At 46.4% G+C, this 15,896-nt stretch overlaps 1 long non-coding RNA gene across 1 annotated transcript in view; it reads right to left on the bottom strand.

Annotated features, from left to right (window-relative positions):
- Positions 1 to 6,823: 6,823 nt before the first annotated feature.
- Positions 6,824 to 15,896, bottom strand: part of LOC137840112 (uncharacterized) — a 169,788-nt gene continuing 160,715 nt past the window's right edge. Inside the window, exon 2 of the long non-coding RNA XR_011086556.1 lies at positions 6,824 to 6,960. This is a non-coding gene — a long non-coding RNA (uncharacterized lncRNA). The remainder of the gene's footprint in view (positions 6,961 to 15,896) is intronic.

Genomic DNA, 15,896 nt, shown 5'->3' with positions numbered 1-15,896 from the left:
TTTTGAAGTTGTGATTCCCCCTTAACTTATAACCTCCCTCCCGATTCCTAAATAAGTTTTGGATATTTTCTGGTAGTTGTTTTGCTTACTTGCTATACATGATGATTGCTGTTTGGTAAGATACTATGTCAGTGGATTTCAATAGTTTGGATTGTATGAAAAGTGGATTTGTGTGTTCCAAGTAGTTGAGTTTATGAATAGTCCTTATTGCTCTTTTCTGCAGAATGATAAGTGGCTGTAGTGAAGTTTTATAAGTATTCCCCCAAACCTCAGCACAGGGCAAGACAAGAGAACAATAAAGTGTACGAAGTGAATGATAATCCAGTAATTATTTTGCTTTGTATATGACTGCCATGCTTCTTGAAATTTTAGACTTTACGTTTTTGATGTGTGGCTTCCAACTCAGCCTGTCATCTATTATAATTCCCAAGAACTATAGAGCCGAAAAGGACGCCGTTATAGAGCTCTGTACACTGTACACTAAAACCAGCAGACACAGAGACAGCTTCTTCCCCCAGGCTGTTGCTCTGATGAACTCACACCACTCTTAGAGTCTCAGAGTCATTATTGTGCAATAACATCCCGCTTGCCACACCTTTTTTGTCTACACTGTTTGTACTATGTGTCCTCTCTGCATCCATTGCAGCCTGGTCATCCTAGAAGAGGGACCCTCCCATCTGTGGTCTCTTCTCAAGGTTTCTCATTTCCCCTAGCTGGAGTTTTGAGTTTTTCCTTGCCCTCTTGGGAGTTTAAGATCAGCGGGTGTTTGAGAATATCTTTCGTTCTTCACATGTCCTGAGTGTTGTTGTTAGTCACCTAAATGTTGAACAGAGGCTGTGATTTACCGAAGTCAAATTCCTTGTTTAGCACGCTCAAACATGGCGAATAAAAAACTCTTGAATCTCTTGAATCTTGAAGAAATTTATTTTCCTGCACTCTTTCAATTTCAGTCCCATCTATTTCTATTCGTATCTTTATGTTCGCTTTGCCAAATACCATAAAATTGGTCTTACTTACATTTAATGATAATTTGTTCCAGTCGAACCACATTTTTATTTTTTTCATTTCCTCATTCAACACTGATTCCACTTGTTGGATGTTATCACCTGAACAAAAGATATTTGTATCATCTGCAAAATTGATGAGTTTTAGTTCTTTAGAGACTTTGCACATGTCATTTATATACAAAATAAATAATTTAGGGCCTAAAACTGACCCTTGTGGAACACCACAAGCTATGTCCAAATATCCAGAGCAGTGATTACCCAACTTTACATACTGTTGCCGTTCTCGCAGATAATCCTTTATCCAGTCTAATACAATTCCCCTTATCCCATATTTTTCAAATTTATTGAATGGTATATTATGATTAATTGTGTCAAAAGCTTTTTTGAGGTCAATGAAAATTCCCACTGCATGTCGTTTGTTATCTATTGCATCTGTGATTTCCTCGATTGATTCCATTAATGCCTGTGCTGTTGATCTGTTTACTCTAAAACCATATTGGTTCTCAGCAAATAATTTATGTTTTTCCAAAAATCCATCCATTCTACTGTTAAAAAGCTTTTCCAATATTTTTGAGAATTGTGGCAATATTGAGATAGGTCTGTAGTTTGTAAAAATGTGTTTGCTCCCAGTTTTATAAAGAGGAATGACCTTAGCAATTTTCATCTTCTTTGGGAATGTACCAGTTAAAAATGACAAGTTACAGATGTACACAAGTGGCTTTGAAATCCCCTCAATGATTTGTTTAACTAACATCATATCAATCCCATTGCAGTCGGTAGATGTTTTATTTTTGCATTGCTTTACAATGTTAATGATTTCATTTTCATCAACTGCCTTCAAAAACATTGAGTGAGGATTCCTTTCTATTAATTTATCTCTGTTGCCTACATCTGGCGCTGGAATTGGTATGTTTTTTGCTATTTGAGGCCCAACATTTACAAAGAACTGATTAAAACTGGTTGCTACTTCTTCCATATTATAATTTTCAGTATCATTTATAACAAAATATTTTGGTAATTTGTGTTGTTCGGTACCTTCTCTAATAATGTGGTTTAGGAGAGTCCATATCCCCTTAATATTATTTTTGTTATCCTCTAATTTATGCTTATAATATTCTTTCTTACTTAATCTTATAATATTGGTTAATTTATTCTTATATCTCTTATATTTATCTTCAGCGCCTTCTGTTCTCTGTTTTATGAAATTCCTATAGAGTAAATTTTTCTTTTTACAGGCATTTCTTAAGCCTTTCGTCAACCATGGACTGTTCTTATATTTAGTTTTTTTATTATATTCCTTGATTGGACAGTGCTTATTATATAATGAAGTGAATATAGTCATCAATTTATGGTATGCATTATTTACATCTTTTTCTTTATATATTGCATCCCAGTTCTGTTCCATTAATTCATGTTTTAGAGTAGCAATTGTCTCATCTGTCCTAATTCTTCTTTGTTGTTTATACACCCCAATTTCAGATTTGAAGTTATTGTCATATACTGTGAACACTGGAAGGTGGTCAGTAATATCAGTAATTAATAACCCGCTTGTTGTCCTGTTTTCTATTATATTGGTGAATATGTTATCTATCAGAGTAGCACTCTGTGATGTTACTCTCGTGGGTCTAGTGATTGTAGGAAAGAGACTCAGGCTATGCATTAAATTTAAAAAAATCATCAATATTTTGTTGCTTATTTGGATTTAATAAATCAATGTTATAATCCCCGCAAATAAAAATATTTTTGTTGCCTTTTTGTATAATCACACTTTCTATCCATTCTGTGAATGTCTCAATGCGAGAACCAGGAGCTCTATAGACACAGCTTATAATAATGTCTTTTTTCTTTTCAACACAAATCTGTATCGTGAGACATTCAAGAAGATTGTCCACTACCTGTGTCATAGCCTCTACAATCTTAAATTTCATATTCAAATCAACATAGATTGCAACACCACCCCCACCTTTACTTATGAATTCATAGCCTTCCATCTCAAAGTGCATTCCCTTCTCAGTCGTAATCCAGGTCTCAGAAATAGTTATTATTTTAAATGGTTGTTTGAATGTGTTTAAGTAAGCCCGAATGCTACTAAAATTTTTATATAGACTCCGGCTATTGAAATGGATAATAGATAGCTTATCTTTTGTTAAGATGTCCATATTGTACTGATCATTGCTGTAATAATAACATGTGTTGTTTGTGGTGGAGAAGAAATTATTGTCTGGGTCGATGTCCTGATCTATGACCAGAGTGCTGCTTTCACTGTAATCAAACATTAGTTGAAGTTGTTCATGTTCTTGTATCCACTGTGTTACATGTCCATTGTTGCTCCGTCGTCACTCGCGCGAACTGGAAGCCGTGGCTGACGGGGGCTGTCCTCAGACTGTTGAGGGCCAGGGACAAGGCTTTCAGAGCGGGGGATGAGGCTGGCTTGAGGACAGCGAGGGCCGACCTGTCCCGAGGCATCAAAGAAGCGAAGAAGGCGTTCTCGTGCAAGGTCTCCACCCACTTCAAGGACAGCAAGGACGCACGTAGCCTTTGGCGGGGCATTCAGACCATCACGGACTACAAGCCCGCGCCGAGGAGCTGTGAGGGCGACGTCCGTCTGCTAAACGATCTGAACCGCTTCTTTGCTCGCTTCGACGCCCAGAACAGCACTTGCCCGCTGAAGACCACTCCCCCCCCACACGAGCAACCCCTGCGCCTCTCTGCCGACGGTGTGAGGAGGGCGCTTGCCGCTATTGACGCCCGTAAGGCGGCGGGCCCTGACAACATCCCGGGTCGAGCGCTGAAGGACTGCGCTGGGGAGCTGTCGGGTGACTTCACGGACATCTTTAACGTTTCCCTGCAGCAGGCCATCGTCCCCTCGTGTTTAAAGCTGCCACCATCGTTCCTGTGCCGAAGAAACCTGCACCGTCCTGCTTCAATGACTACCGCCCTGTGGCACTGACGCCCATCATCATGAAGTGCTTTGAGCGGCTGGTCATGGAGCACATCAAGTCCGTTCTCCCCGCCACCATTGACCCTTTCCAGTTTGCGTACCGTGCCAAGCGGTCCTCTGAGGATGCCATCTGCTCTGCCCTCCACTCGGCCCTCACCCACCTGGAGAGAAAGGACTCATGTGAGGTTGCTGTTTGTGGACTTCAGCTCTGCCTTCAACACCATTGTGCCGCAGCGACTCATCTGCAAACTCGACGAGCTGGGCCTCAGTACCTCCCTCTGCAACTGGATACTAGACTTCCTCTGTCAGAGGCCTCAGGTGGTGCGTGTTGGCGACAAAATCTCCGCCAGCATCACGCTGAGCACGGGGGCCCCCCAGGGCTGCGTGCTCAGTCCATTGCTCTTCACCCTGCTGACGCATGACTGCACTGCGACCTACAGCAACAACCGCATAGTGAAGTTTGCTGACGACACGACTCTGGTGGGTCTCATCACGAAGGGCGACGAGACTCGGTACAGGTCGGAAGTTGACCTTCTGACCACGTGGTGCAGGGACAACAACCTCCTGCTGAACGTCAATAAGACCAAGGAAATCATTGTTGACTTCCGGTAGGGTCACACAACACACCTGCCGCTGATCATCGACGGTGCTGTGGTGGAGAGGGTGAGCTGCACCAAGTTCCTGGGGGTGCACATCAGTGAGGACCTCTCCTGGTCCGCAAACACCTCGTCACTGGCAAAGAAAGCTCAGCGCCGCCTGTACTTCCTGCGGAAGCTCAGGCGTGCATGTGCTCCTCAGGCAGTCCTGTCTACATTCTACCATGCCACCATTGAGAGCGTCCTCACCAGTTGCATCGCTGTCTGGGGTGGTAACTGCACTGAACAGAACTTGAAGGCCCTGCAGCGCATAGTGAATACGGCTGGTAAGATTATTGGTGCTTCGCTCCCCTCCCTGAAGGACATTTACACCACCTATCTCGCCCGCAAGGCAACCTCGATTGCCAGAGATGTGAGTCACCCGGCTCACTCTTTGTTTGACCTTCTGCCCTCTGGGAAGAGGTACAGGAGCCTGCGCTCCCGCACCACCAAACTCGCCAACAGCTTCTTTCTCCAGGCTGTTAGGGCCCTGAACTCGCTACCCCCTTCTGCGTAGCGTGCGGCACTGTTGCGCTATTTTCGGGAATGTCTGCTGTACGCGCACTTGCTCCTTTTTTTTCTGCTCCTCTTATTTATTTATTTATTGTTGTGTTATTTATTCATTATTTATTCAGCACGCTTTTGTTATACTTGTTTACTTGTTTGTCTGTTGTGAGCCATGTCTTGTCACCGTGGGATAGGGGGGAACGAAATTTCGGTTTCTTTGTGTGTCTTTGGCATGTGGAGAAATTGACAATAAAGCTGACTTTGACTTTTACTTTGACTTGATGTAGGTTGAGTAGTGTCCCTGAGCATTATGTTTGTGTTTTGTGTTGTTACCTCCATTCAGTTCCAAGTCCACTCCAGTTGATTTTCTATTGAGGATACTTATTCGAGCTTTTCCAGTTCCTCAATACTCCTCACCATCAGTATCTTGGCCTCTTCTGGTGATCCATTAAAGGGCTAGAGACACCGGTATATGTATAAATCGGTTTTAGTTAGCTTATGGGCTTATAACTATAAATTGACGCTCGAAACAACGAAAAGGAAGCTGTTGCTCTGAAAAATGTAATTTAAATTTGCCGCACAGACGAGTTTGACTGCACCGAGCCGCCAGCCGGAAGTGACGTCTCATGACGTCTCAAGTTGTACGCGTTTAGCTTCAGTTCGTTCGCGGGACGACAAGATGGGTTGAGTTCGCCTGATAGGATCCACGAACCGGACAGTGCGTGCCTGCTGTGTGCTCGTGTTCACAGTGGCCTGGTTGACTGTCATCTTTCCGGACTCTGCTGTGCATCGGGAGCGGCTCGCGTGCTATCACTCTTATTGTTCATCTTCTTGTTTTATTTTTCCTGTGTTGTTTACTTGTATGTGCGTTGTGAACTCTGTCTTATCTTTCCGGACTCTGCTGTGCATCGGGAGCTGCTAGCGTGCTATCACTCTTATTGTTCATCTTCTTTTTATTTCATTTTATTTTTCCTGTGTTGTTTACTTGTATGTGCGTTGTGAACGCTGTCTTGTCACCCTGGGATAGTGAGAAACGTAATTTCGATCTCTTTGTGTGTCTTGACATGCGGAGGAATTGACAATAAAGGAGACTTTGAGACTTTGACTTTGAAAAGTATGTCGAAGCGTGACGGGAGGGGCACAATTCAGAAAACGTGCTCAGCTCGTCGAAAAAATGCGATTTAAGAAATAAAATTAAAAATGCGCCTAAAACCTAAACCAAACGCTGCAGATGTTCATTTCTTCATTCGCAGTGGTCAACTCGGCACTCTACTCTTTTTACTATGCCAACCTAACCACAGTGACGGGAGAGGCACAATTCAGAAAACGTGCTCAGCTCGTCCAGAAAATGCGATTTAAGCAATAAAATTAAAAATGCTTATAAAACCTAAACCAAACGTTGCAGGTGGTCATGTCTTCATGTGCCGAGATCAACTCGGCACTCTAAAGCCCCCAAGAGCACTTTTTACTATGCCAACCTAACCAGAGTGACGGGAGGGGCACAATTCAGAAAATGTGCTCAGCTCAGCCCAAGTGAACTGCTAGATTCATCATATTCTGCGTCAAAAGAGGTTTCTGAATCGGATAAAATGATGCTAATATTGCCGCTAGAAACGGAGCTGTCGCTATCATCTGCCATGTTGTTTGGGTTTGTTGACATCCAGATGTACAACTTGTGACGTCACAGTAATGGCGCCGCCAGTTTGGCTTCGTGCGGGACACGATCGATAAACTGGCATTTCATTTCAGCTTTATTCTTAGTAATCGGTGTCCATTTTTAATTTCCAATGCGGCAAATGTGTTCACTTTATACATTCTATCAAATTCCGTTCTAATTGAAAAAAAAAAGGGATGTCTCTAGCCCTTTATGCTTGATGTATATCTTGCAATTTCTGGTCCATGTACTCTGTATTTTTTTCATTCTTCTCAAGTGACGTGCTTTCTTTGCAATATCCGCATTGGTCTTTGTCTGTCACGGATCGGTTGTGGAGCATGGAGCAGGACGACCAAGTGCAGCTTGGACCAGGGTTTATTGAAGCAACTCAAAATACAGACTCGGTAAACTGACATGACTTAAACAATAACTTGACTGACTGACCGGGACGTGGAACAAGAAGACAGCAGGACATGATGGCACCAAGACAGGACGACAACACCGAACGACAGCAACCAAAACCAAAACCAAAACCAAAACCAATACCAAAACCAAAACCAATGATCCGACCGGGAGAGAGGGGCAGACAGGACTTTTATACACGACAGGTAACGAGAGGCAGGTGGGAACAATCACACTGATCATGGGCACACAGGAGGGGAGGGGCGAGCACACAGACAGAAACCAAGACAACAGACACATAGTGGAGCAGTTGGGGGCGAGACGTGACAGAACCCCCCCCACAAGGGACGTCTCCCGACGTCCCCAAAAAAAAACTAGGGGAACCGAACCGCGCCGCACTCGGGCGGCGACTTGGGGAACCGAACCGCGCCGCACTCGGGCGGCGACTTGGGGAACCGAACCGCGCCGCACTCGGGCGGCGACTTGGGGAACCGAACCGCGCCGCACTCGGGCGGCGACTTGGGGAACCGAACCGCACCGCACTCGGGCGGCGACTTGGGGAACCGAACCGCACCGCACTCGGGCGGCGACTTGGGGGAACCGAACCGCACTCTGGCGGCGACTTGGGGGAACCGAACCGCACTCTGGCGGTGACTTCGGGGGACAGATCCGCACTCTGGCGGCGACTGCGGGGACAGATCCGCACTCTGGCGGCGACTGCGGGGACAGATCCGCACTCTGGCGGCGACTGCGGGGACAGATCCGCACTCTGGCGGCGACTGCGGGGACAGATCCGCACTCTGGCGGCGACTGCGGGGACAGATCCGCACTCTGGCGGCGACTGCGGGGACAGATCCGCACTCTGGCGGCGACTGCGGGGACAGAGCCGCACTCTGGCGGCGACTGCGGGGACAGAGCCGCACTCGGGCGGTGACTGCGGGGACAGAGCCGCACTCGGGCGGTGACCTAGGGGACAGAGCCGCACTCTGGCGGTGACCTAGGGGACAGAGCCGCACTCTGGCGGTGACCTAGGGGACAGAGCCGCACTCTGGCGGTGACTTCGGGAACAGAACCGCGCTCGGGCGGCGACTTGGGGAACACAACAGCACACGGGCGGCGACTTGGGGAAACAGAACCGCACTCCGCGGAAACTCGGGGAAACACAACCGCACTGGGGCGGCGACTTGGGAAGTCTGTACCGCGATCGGCGGCCACTCAAAGTCCGTACAGTGATCGGCGACATTCGGAAGGCGGGGCTCTGCGCGGCGTTAAGAGCCATCACGCGCCGCAGCAGTGGGAGTGGAGTCAGGGACGATCGCGGGTCCGACGCAGCTGGCTTGGATGTCTGGCGACGCCCGCAGGTCCTGCAACGCTGGGATGGAGCCCGGTGGTGGCCGCGAGTCCGATGGCGCCGGGGGGGCACTCCGATAGCGGCCGCGGGTCCGGCGTCGCGGCAGCGAAGTCCGACGACGGTCGCAGAGGCGATGGTGCCGGGAGGAACTCCGATGGCGGCCGCGGGTCCGGCGTCGCGGGAGCGAAGTCCGATGACGGTCGCGGAGCTGATGGCGCCGGGGGGGAATTCCGATGGCGGCCGTGAGTCCGGCGTCGCTGGAGCAAGATCCGATGGCGGCAGCAAGCCCATGGCGCTGGAACATGCTCGGATGACGATCGGGCGTCGCAGCGGGAGCTGGTGGTGGAGGGGGGTCCAAGCGCTGGTCGTCGTGATGGTCGGATCATTCTGTCACGGATCGGTTGTGGAGCATGGAGCAGGACGACCAAGTGCAGCTTGGACCAGGGTTTATTGAAGCAACTCAAAATACAGACTCGGTAAACTGACATGACTTAAACAATAACTTGACTGACTGACCGGGACGTGGAACAAGAAGACAGCAGGACATGATGGCCCCAAGACAGGACGACAACACCGAACGACAGCAACCAAAACCAAAACCAAAACCAATACCAAAACCAAAACCAATGATCCGACCGGGAGAGAGGGGCAGACAGGACTTTTATACACGACAGGTAACGAGAGGCAGGTGGGAACAATCACACTGGTCATGGGCACACAGGAGGGGAGGGGCGAGCACACAGACAGAAACCAAGACAACAGACACATAGTGGAGCAGTTGGGGGCGAGACGTGACATTGTCAAATGTTCATTGATGTAGATGTCTGTGCCTTTGAGCAACTTACCCTGCTTTAGAAGTGCAACTTTGTGCTTCCTGTTGACAAATTTCAGAATGACTGCTGGCTTGTCATTACTGTTTCTTCTGGGCAGTGGATGACATGCTTCAACCTGGTTGGAGTCCATAGTTATTCCTTTAGTTTGCAGGAACTCAGCTACCTGTTGCTCGGCTGAGCTTGCATGTTGCTCACAGCCATCGTTACCTGCCGTCACTGACCTTGCATAAGATATAGGTTCAATTGCTATTTCCGTGATGACAATGTCATTTATTCTTGTATATTGCTCAATGTCCGCTACCCGACTTTCAAGGTAGGCAAGCCGCTTGTCCTTCTCAGCATTGAGCCTACGGAGCATCTTTACCTCTTCCACCAGTGCCAAGATGTTTTTCTGCTGCATCCTTACAGCAGAAACTTCTTCCGAAAGGAAGTCAAGTGACCTTTTTATGTCCTCAACCTCCTCCGTGGACATGGTTAGGTTTTTTTTCGGCCCCGTATTGCTCACGTTGGTCGCAGCTATTTCTTTGACAGCTCAATCAGCTGTTCCCTGGTAAATCAGCTGTTAGCAGTCCGCTAACAGACTCGCGGGTTCGCGATCTGCTTAGATCGGTTACGCTTACTTGTATTTCCTTTCACTAAACAGCACAGGGATGGTTCGTCTGTGGCAACAAATTAACAACAGAAACTGCACAGGAATGGATTGTCTGTGGCAAAAAAAGTGACAAAAGTGACAAAAAAAAAGATCTTCTTGAACTCCTCCACGTTCAAAGTTCCACTGGACCTTGTTTGAGAGGAAACAATTGTTTGCAAACAGGAATGTGCCCCGCTTTTGCTCCGCTTTTGCTCTTCGCCGTGGCGATCATACAATTGCCAACATCGGTCCAGATGTCTGCCAAAATGATCTGCTCACACGAGATTGAAATCCTTCAAATCCTTCTTTGCCCAGAAAAGTTCATCACGGTAAAATGATCCGTCTTTCATTGAAGTTTCGAATGGATGGCCGGTGACTTCAGGATTGAAGGATCAAGAATCTCGTTTCTTCTCTCATGAGACAAAGCCCACGCTTCCCCCCACCTCAGGGGCTAGTCTCACATTGTGGGTAGGGCATTCCTAAATAAAAAGAGTGAGGAGTGTAAACAGACCTTTAGTGTATTCGGATTGCTGTAGGTCTGGATGCACTCCTCGTGAGAAAAGACTCAATATTCTGCCTCACTGGTTTTGTCTGCTGATCCTTTTGCTGATTTTGAACCTAACAGATTTTTGGGGGCTCGTCCAGGATCTCAATAGACCTATTTCGGGGCTCCAGCTGACTTTTCGACGCAGGACGAGTCCTTGGCCAAGGCATATAGATAGAGAAACCCTTTTCACGGGGCTGCCTCGATCAGTCGGTTGGACGCCGGAGTGGTTGACGAGATCATCCGAGGAGAAAGCCCAGCGGACTGTGAGTACGGATCTTGATTCTGTTGAAAGTAATGAAAGTGCAGTGACAAGAGGTCGCTTAAAACCTTGACAAATCTAGACCCTATCAAGTGCAATTAGAAACAGTTAAATTCCGCTGGGATGATGGAGTCCCCTGACTTATAAATCAGTTAAATTCCATGGGAGGGCAGACTCCTCTGTTTTCTAAAGAAGTACAGGTAATTTGGAGCAGTTAAATTCCGCTGAGGTGTCGTGGGGCCTCCTAATTAACCTTCCTAATGTGTTAGCTTTCTGCTGCCATTTGTGGTGTTTTTTCTTAACTCTTGTTTAGCTGGTTTGGCTTCTTTATCCATGAAAAGATAGGTTTTATATCTACTTTAAGAAAAAGGCAAAAATAAGTTTTTCTTACACAATAGGAAGGTTAAAGAGTTTAGAGTTTGTTAAGATCCACGGGAGGGCGGACTCCCCTGCTTGCCTGTGGGACGATAAGAGTGCGCATTGTGTGTGTGTGTGTATGGTTTGACTGAGAGTAACCTCATTTGAGGACACGCAGGATTGTAAACAGTGGCTTTGTGTGGACAAAAGCAAGGATTCTCCGTTTCCTCCAGAGACTCACCACACATCGGACATTTAACCACTGTCCTGTGAATAAAGTTGGCGTTAGGACACTGTAGGTGCCATTCGAATTGCCAACTCCGAAATTTAGAAAAATAAACCTTGGGAAAATCAAATAGCAAACAAAAGCCGCTACCCCGACATGAGTTAAAATGCAAGGGGTCGACACCGAAAATATAAAATATCTTGACAAATGCATATGTTGGACAGAGGTGGTTGCATTATGCGACGTGGCGGTGGCGAGGCTCTCCGCACTTCAGTTGCTCCCCCCACCCTTGTTATCAGCTGGGAAGATTGTCATGTCTATGGTGTGGGCCCGTGTGTTTGTTTCTGTGTATGTTTGTCTTTGTGTATCAGTTCGTTATAAAGGTTGGAATTGCGTTAAATTGGTGCACGAAAACGGCGTGCTAGACAATGGTTTATCAGATTTGCATTTTTAAATGTAAAAATTAGAAATTATAGAATAATATGAGGGCTGTGGGCAGAAACTTGTCCGACGAGGAGAGTGCCCAACCCTCATAAAAATGTGAGAGTAAGAGAAAACATACATTGTAGAACTGGATAAAATTAGGTTAATGATTAGAAATCAATGGTGTTATTATTATTCTATTATTCCCTGCATTGCAAATGTCTTCTTGATGCAGATAGGTTAACAAGCTAGGACTTTAGTGAGGAGATAATTTATCAATTGATGGGGGTTAGTAATTGTCCAAGTTCTAGTCACATGTTTTGAGGGACCACAGCAACAACATTATATTTAATTTGCAGGCCATTATTTAGTATAATATGACAGTGTCTAGCTAAGTAGACTGTTCTATCAAAAAAATGTGAGAGTGAAGGAGGAGGTTTGATTTGCAATCTGACATTTGGGTCCCATTTTGAAGAGCATAGATTGTTTTTGTTTGTTTATTTTTAAAGATATATTTAACAGTTTATCTCGGTGCAGTAAGGATATAGCAATTTTGCAAGACTTAAAATTAAAAATTAAAAAGCAAAATTACATTCTCATTTTCCCAGATGTGAGGGAAATTGAAAGATAAGGAAGATGAAGAAAAGATAAAAAAGGACTTGCTGTTGCACAGACAGGAAGATGATGACACAGTGTCAGCGCGAGATCGCTTAAGAACCGCAGCTGAGAATGTGATGAATGAAGATGAGAAAAATGGTCAGGGACAACAACCTCCTGCTGAACGTAAATAAGACCAAGGAAATCATTGTTGACTTCCGGAAGGGTCACACAACACACCTGCCGCTGATCATCGATGGTGCTGTGGTGGAGAGGGTGAGCTGCACCAAGTTCCTGGTTTCGGTTTCTTTGTATGTCTTTGGCATGTGGAGAAATTGACAATAAAGCTGACTTTGACTTTGACTTACTGCCGACGAGGTTTTGGAGACTGCTAAACTGCCATCCAATATGTCGGCACAGGCCGCTGAGCTCATTGCTTTGGCTGGGGCCTGCAAATTGTTTGCAAACAAGTCCGTCACTATCTGGACTGATAGTCAGTATGCTTTTGCTACAGTGCACGTGTTTGCTCAGCAGTGGAGCAACCGTGGCATGATAACTTCTGCAGGGAAGCCCGTCACCCATTCCACATTACTGACTCAACTTTTGGACGCTGTCCAGCTGCCTTTGAAGATAGCGGTTTGCAAGTGTGCTGCTCACACTGCGAGCTCTGATCCTGTTTCTCTCGGTAATGCTTTTGCTGACAAATCCGCGAAAGCCGCTGCAGAGGGCCTGCTCCATGTCCTCTCGTCTCTCACAGCTCATGATTCGATGTCACACATCTCCCCTGATTTGTTGCTTGACATGCAGTCTCAGAGCCCCTCCCAGGAACGGCTCTCTTGGGAAAAACGGGGTGCAACTAAAAACACTGTTGGTCTTTTTGTGTGACCTTTGGGCAAACCTGTCTTGCCTCGTAACTTGTTCAAATGGGCTGCTATTTCGAGTCATGGGGTCACCCATGTCTCGACGGGGGGTATGGTGAAACAAGTTGAAGCTATTTATACAACATACGGCTTTGCAGCTTTTTCACAACAATTTTGCAGAGCGTGTTTGATCTGTGCTAAACATAACCCACAAGGCAATTTAAGACCTCAGAGAGGGAAATTCCCGACTCCATTGTATCTGTTTCAGACAATACATATGGTTTATATCCAATTACATAAATGTGAAGGGAAAGAATATTGTTTTTTCTGCATTTATTTGTTTTCTGCATTTATCTTATTGTAAAAAGGTGATCTCCGCAGACCCAACCTAAGTATGGAAGGTGAGCAAAGTCTGGTAATAGTGCCTGATCCTGGTGCCAAGATCCAGGGTTGACACGGAAGCTAGCAGAAGCCAATTTCCAAGACACCAACCCGAAGCTCAGGGTGTTGACTCTGAGGAGATCCAAACACATGAGCATTAGAGAGTCATTTGGTGAGTACTTTAATCGGGCTGTAGCCTGCGCAAAGTCTACCATGTGTTTTTGGTTGCTTTTGCTGGTTTGTGTTATCATTATATTTTTTTCGGGGGTTATTTTATTTGTATGTACCATGAGCCTCGAACATTCTTCTCTCAGGCAACTACCGACGCTGATTCTAATCAATATGGCTCATGGGGAAAAATTGCTAGACATAAGCGCAACACAAAATCCCCTTTTGATCATGTTGTTTGTATTCCAGAAACCTATACTTGCGTGCCATGGCTTTTGTCTTGGACTTACAATAACTCATTAATGTTTACTGTGGCTCCTAATACATCTTCTTCTATTATTTTACCTATGAAAATGGTCACCCCACTACTGGGGATAAATAGCTTGGATATTGGTGGTATTTAACTGGCCACCCGGTTAGCACCGGCTGGGGCACCCTTGTCACCACACAAATGCGAGAGTATTGGCCCTCTGGTTCCAGTGAAGAGGCTGTGTTCTTTGCTAAACGAGTGACTTTGAAAAATCAGGGCACAAGCCTCCTTTTGACTCTTACACTCCCTGATGGTCAAATTCGTCCTCCAAATGCCACCTTGTTTAACACTTCTTGTTGGGGTTTTCAACTGTGGGCTTGGTCCTCTGGAATCGATCCTCATTTTCCTATTGCTATTTGCCTTAATAAAACAACGTCGATCGCAGACCGTCCCGTTACAAATAATTACACCCTGTCAGCAGGAGCAAAAATCACAAGTATGCTCCTCACTGATGTAGACAGCAATTTTGTAGCCTCCACGGGAATAAAGCGGTCAAACCAACAACTGGCTTCTTATGGCTGAGCAAGCCGCAAAGATGGCTAACACCAGTTGCATTGCATGCATGGGTCCAAGACCTCTTTTGAAAATCATACCTGCAAATATAGTTCCTAAGTGTGCTGTTGTTTTAATGTTACACTCATCCATTTCACCCACTCATGATTGTTTTAACTGGGATAAGGTTTACCCTGTTGCCTCTATGACAAAATATAAACCCCTTTTTTCGTCCGATGTAGCTAAGGGTAATTTTACATGCATTAGATTACCTGGTACCGGTGAGAAGCTCGGCGCCCTACCTACTCCATGGTGTGGGTCCATGACCAATGTCACTACCCCTTTTTTGCCCATTGCTCGTAGTGATATTTGGTTTTGGTGTAATGGTAACAAACTTTATGATAGGTTGCCTTTAAACAGCTCTGGAATTTGCGCTTTGGTAACCCTATTGCTTCCTGTTCATTTGATACCAATGTCCTCTTATGATCTAACATCTTTTGCTAAGTCCGTAGTGCCAGTATTCTGGCTGAGTATGAAACAAAGCGCCGAATGGCGGGGCGCAGCTAATCCACCTTACATAGACGCCATTGGTGTTCCAAGAGGAGTACCGGATGAGTATAAGCTGGTGAATCAGATAGCAGCTGGTTTTGAATCCGCCCTGTTTTGGTGGTGTACTATTAACAAAAATGTTGACAGGATTAACTACGTCCATTACAACGTGCGGAGGCTTGGAAACTGGTCCGAGGCGGGTTTCAAGGCGGTCCACTCCCAACTGGCCGCTACTTCCCTCATGGCTTTCCAGAATCGAATGGCCCTTGACATGCTACTCTCAAAGGAGGGCGGTGTCTGCGCCATGTTGACTTTGACTTTGACTTTGATTTGCACACATATGAACATGAAAAAGTATATGGGTTTGTCTAACTTAACAAAATATGTGCACGTTGCCCCTCCGTGTGTCGTCACCTTACCGTGGTGGAGGGGTTTGCGTGTCCCAATAATCCTAGGAGCCATGTTGTACATACATATATGGACTCAGATTTCCCTCGCCCGGACGCGGGTCACCGGGGCCCCCCTCTAGAGCCAGGCCCAGAGGTGGGGCTCGAAGGCGAGTGTCTGGTGGCCGGGCCTTCGCCCATGGGGCCCGGCCGGGCACAGCCCGAAAAGGAAACGTGGGTCCCCTTTTCCATGGGCTCACCACCTATGGGAGGGGCCAAAGGAGTCGGGTGCATTATGAGCTGGGCGGCAGCCAAAGGCAGGGACCTTGGCGGTCCGATTCCCGGCTGCAGAAGCTGGCTCTTGGGACATGGAATGTCAC

Source organism: Syngnathus scovelli, chromosome 2, assembly GCF_024217435.2.
Source record: "Syngnathus scovelli strain Florida chromosome 2, RoL_Ssco_1.2, whole genome shotgun sequence".
In the NCBI taxonomy this organism is placed as follows: Eukaryota; Metazoa; Chordata; class Actinopteri; order Syngnathiformes; family Syngnathidae; genus Syngnathus; species Syngnathus scovelli.
Note: the sequence above shows the minus strand (reverse complement) of the source record. Positions and strands in the feature narration are given on the sequence as shown.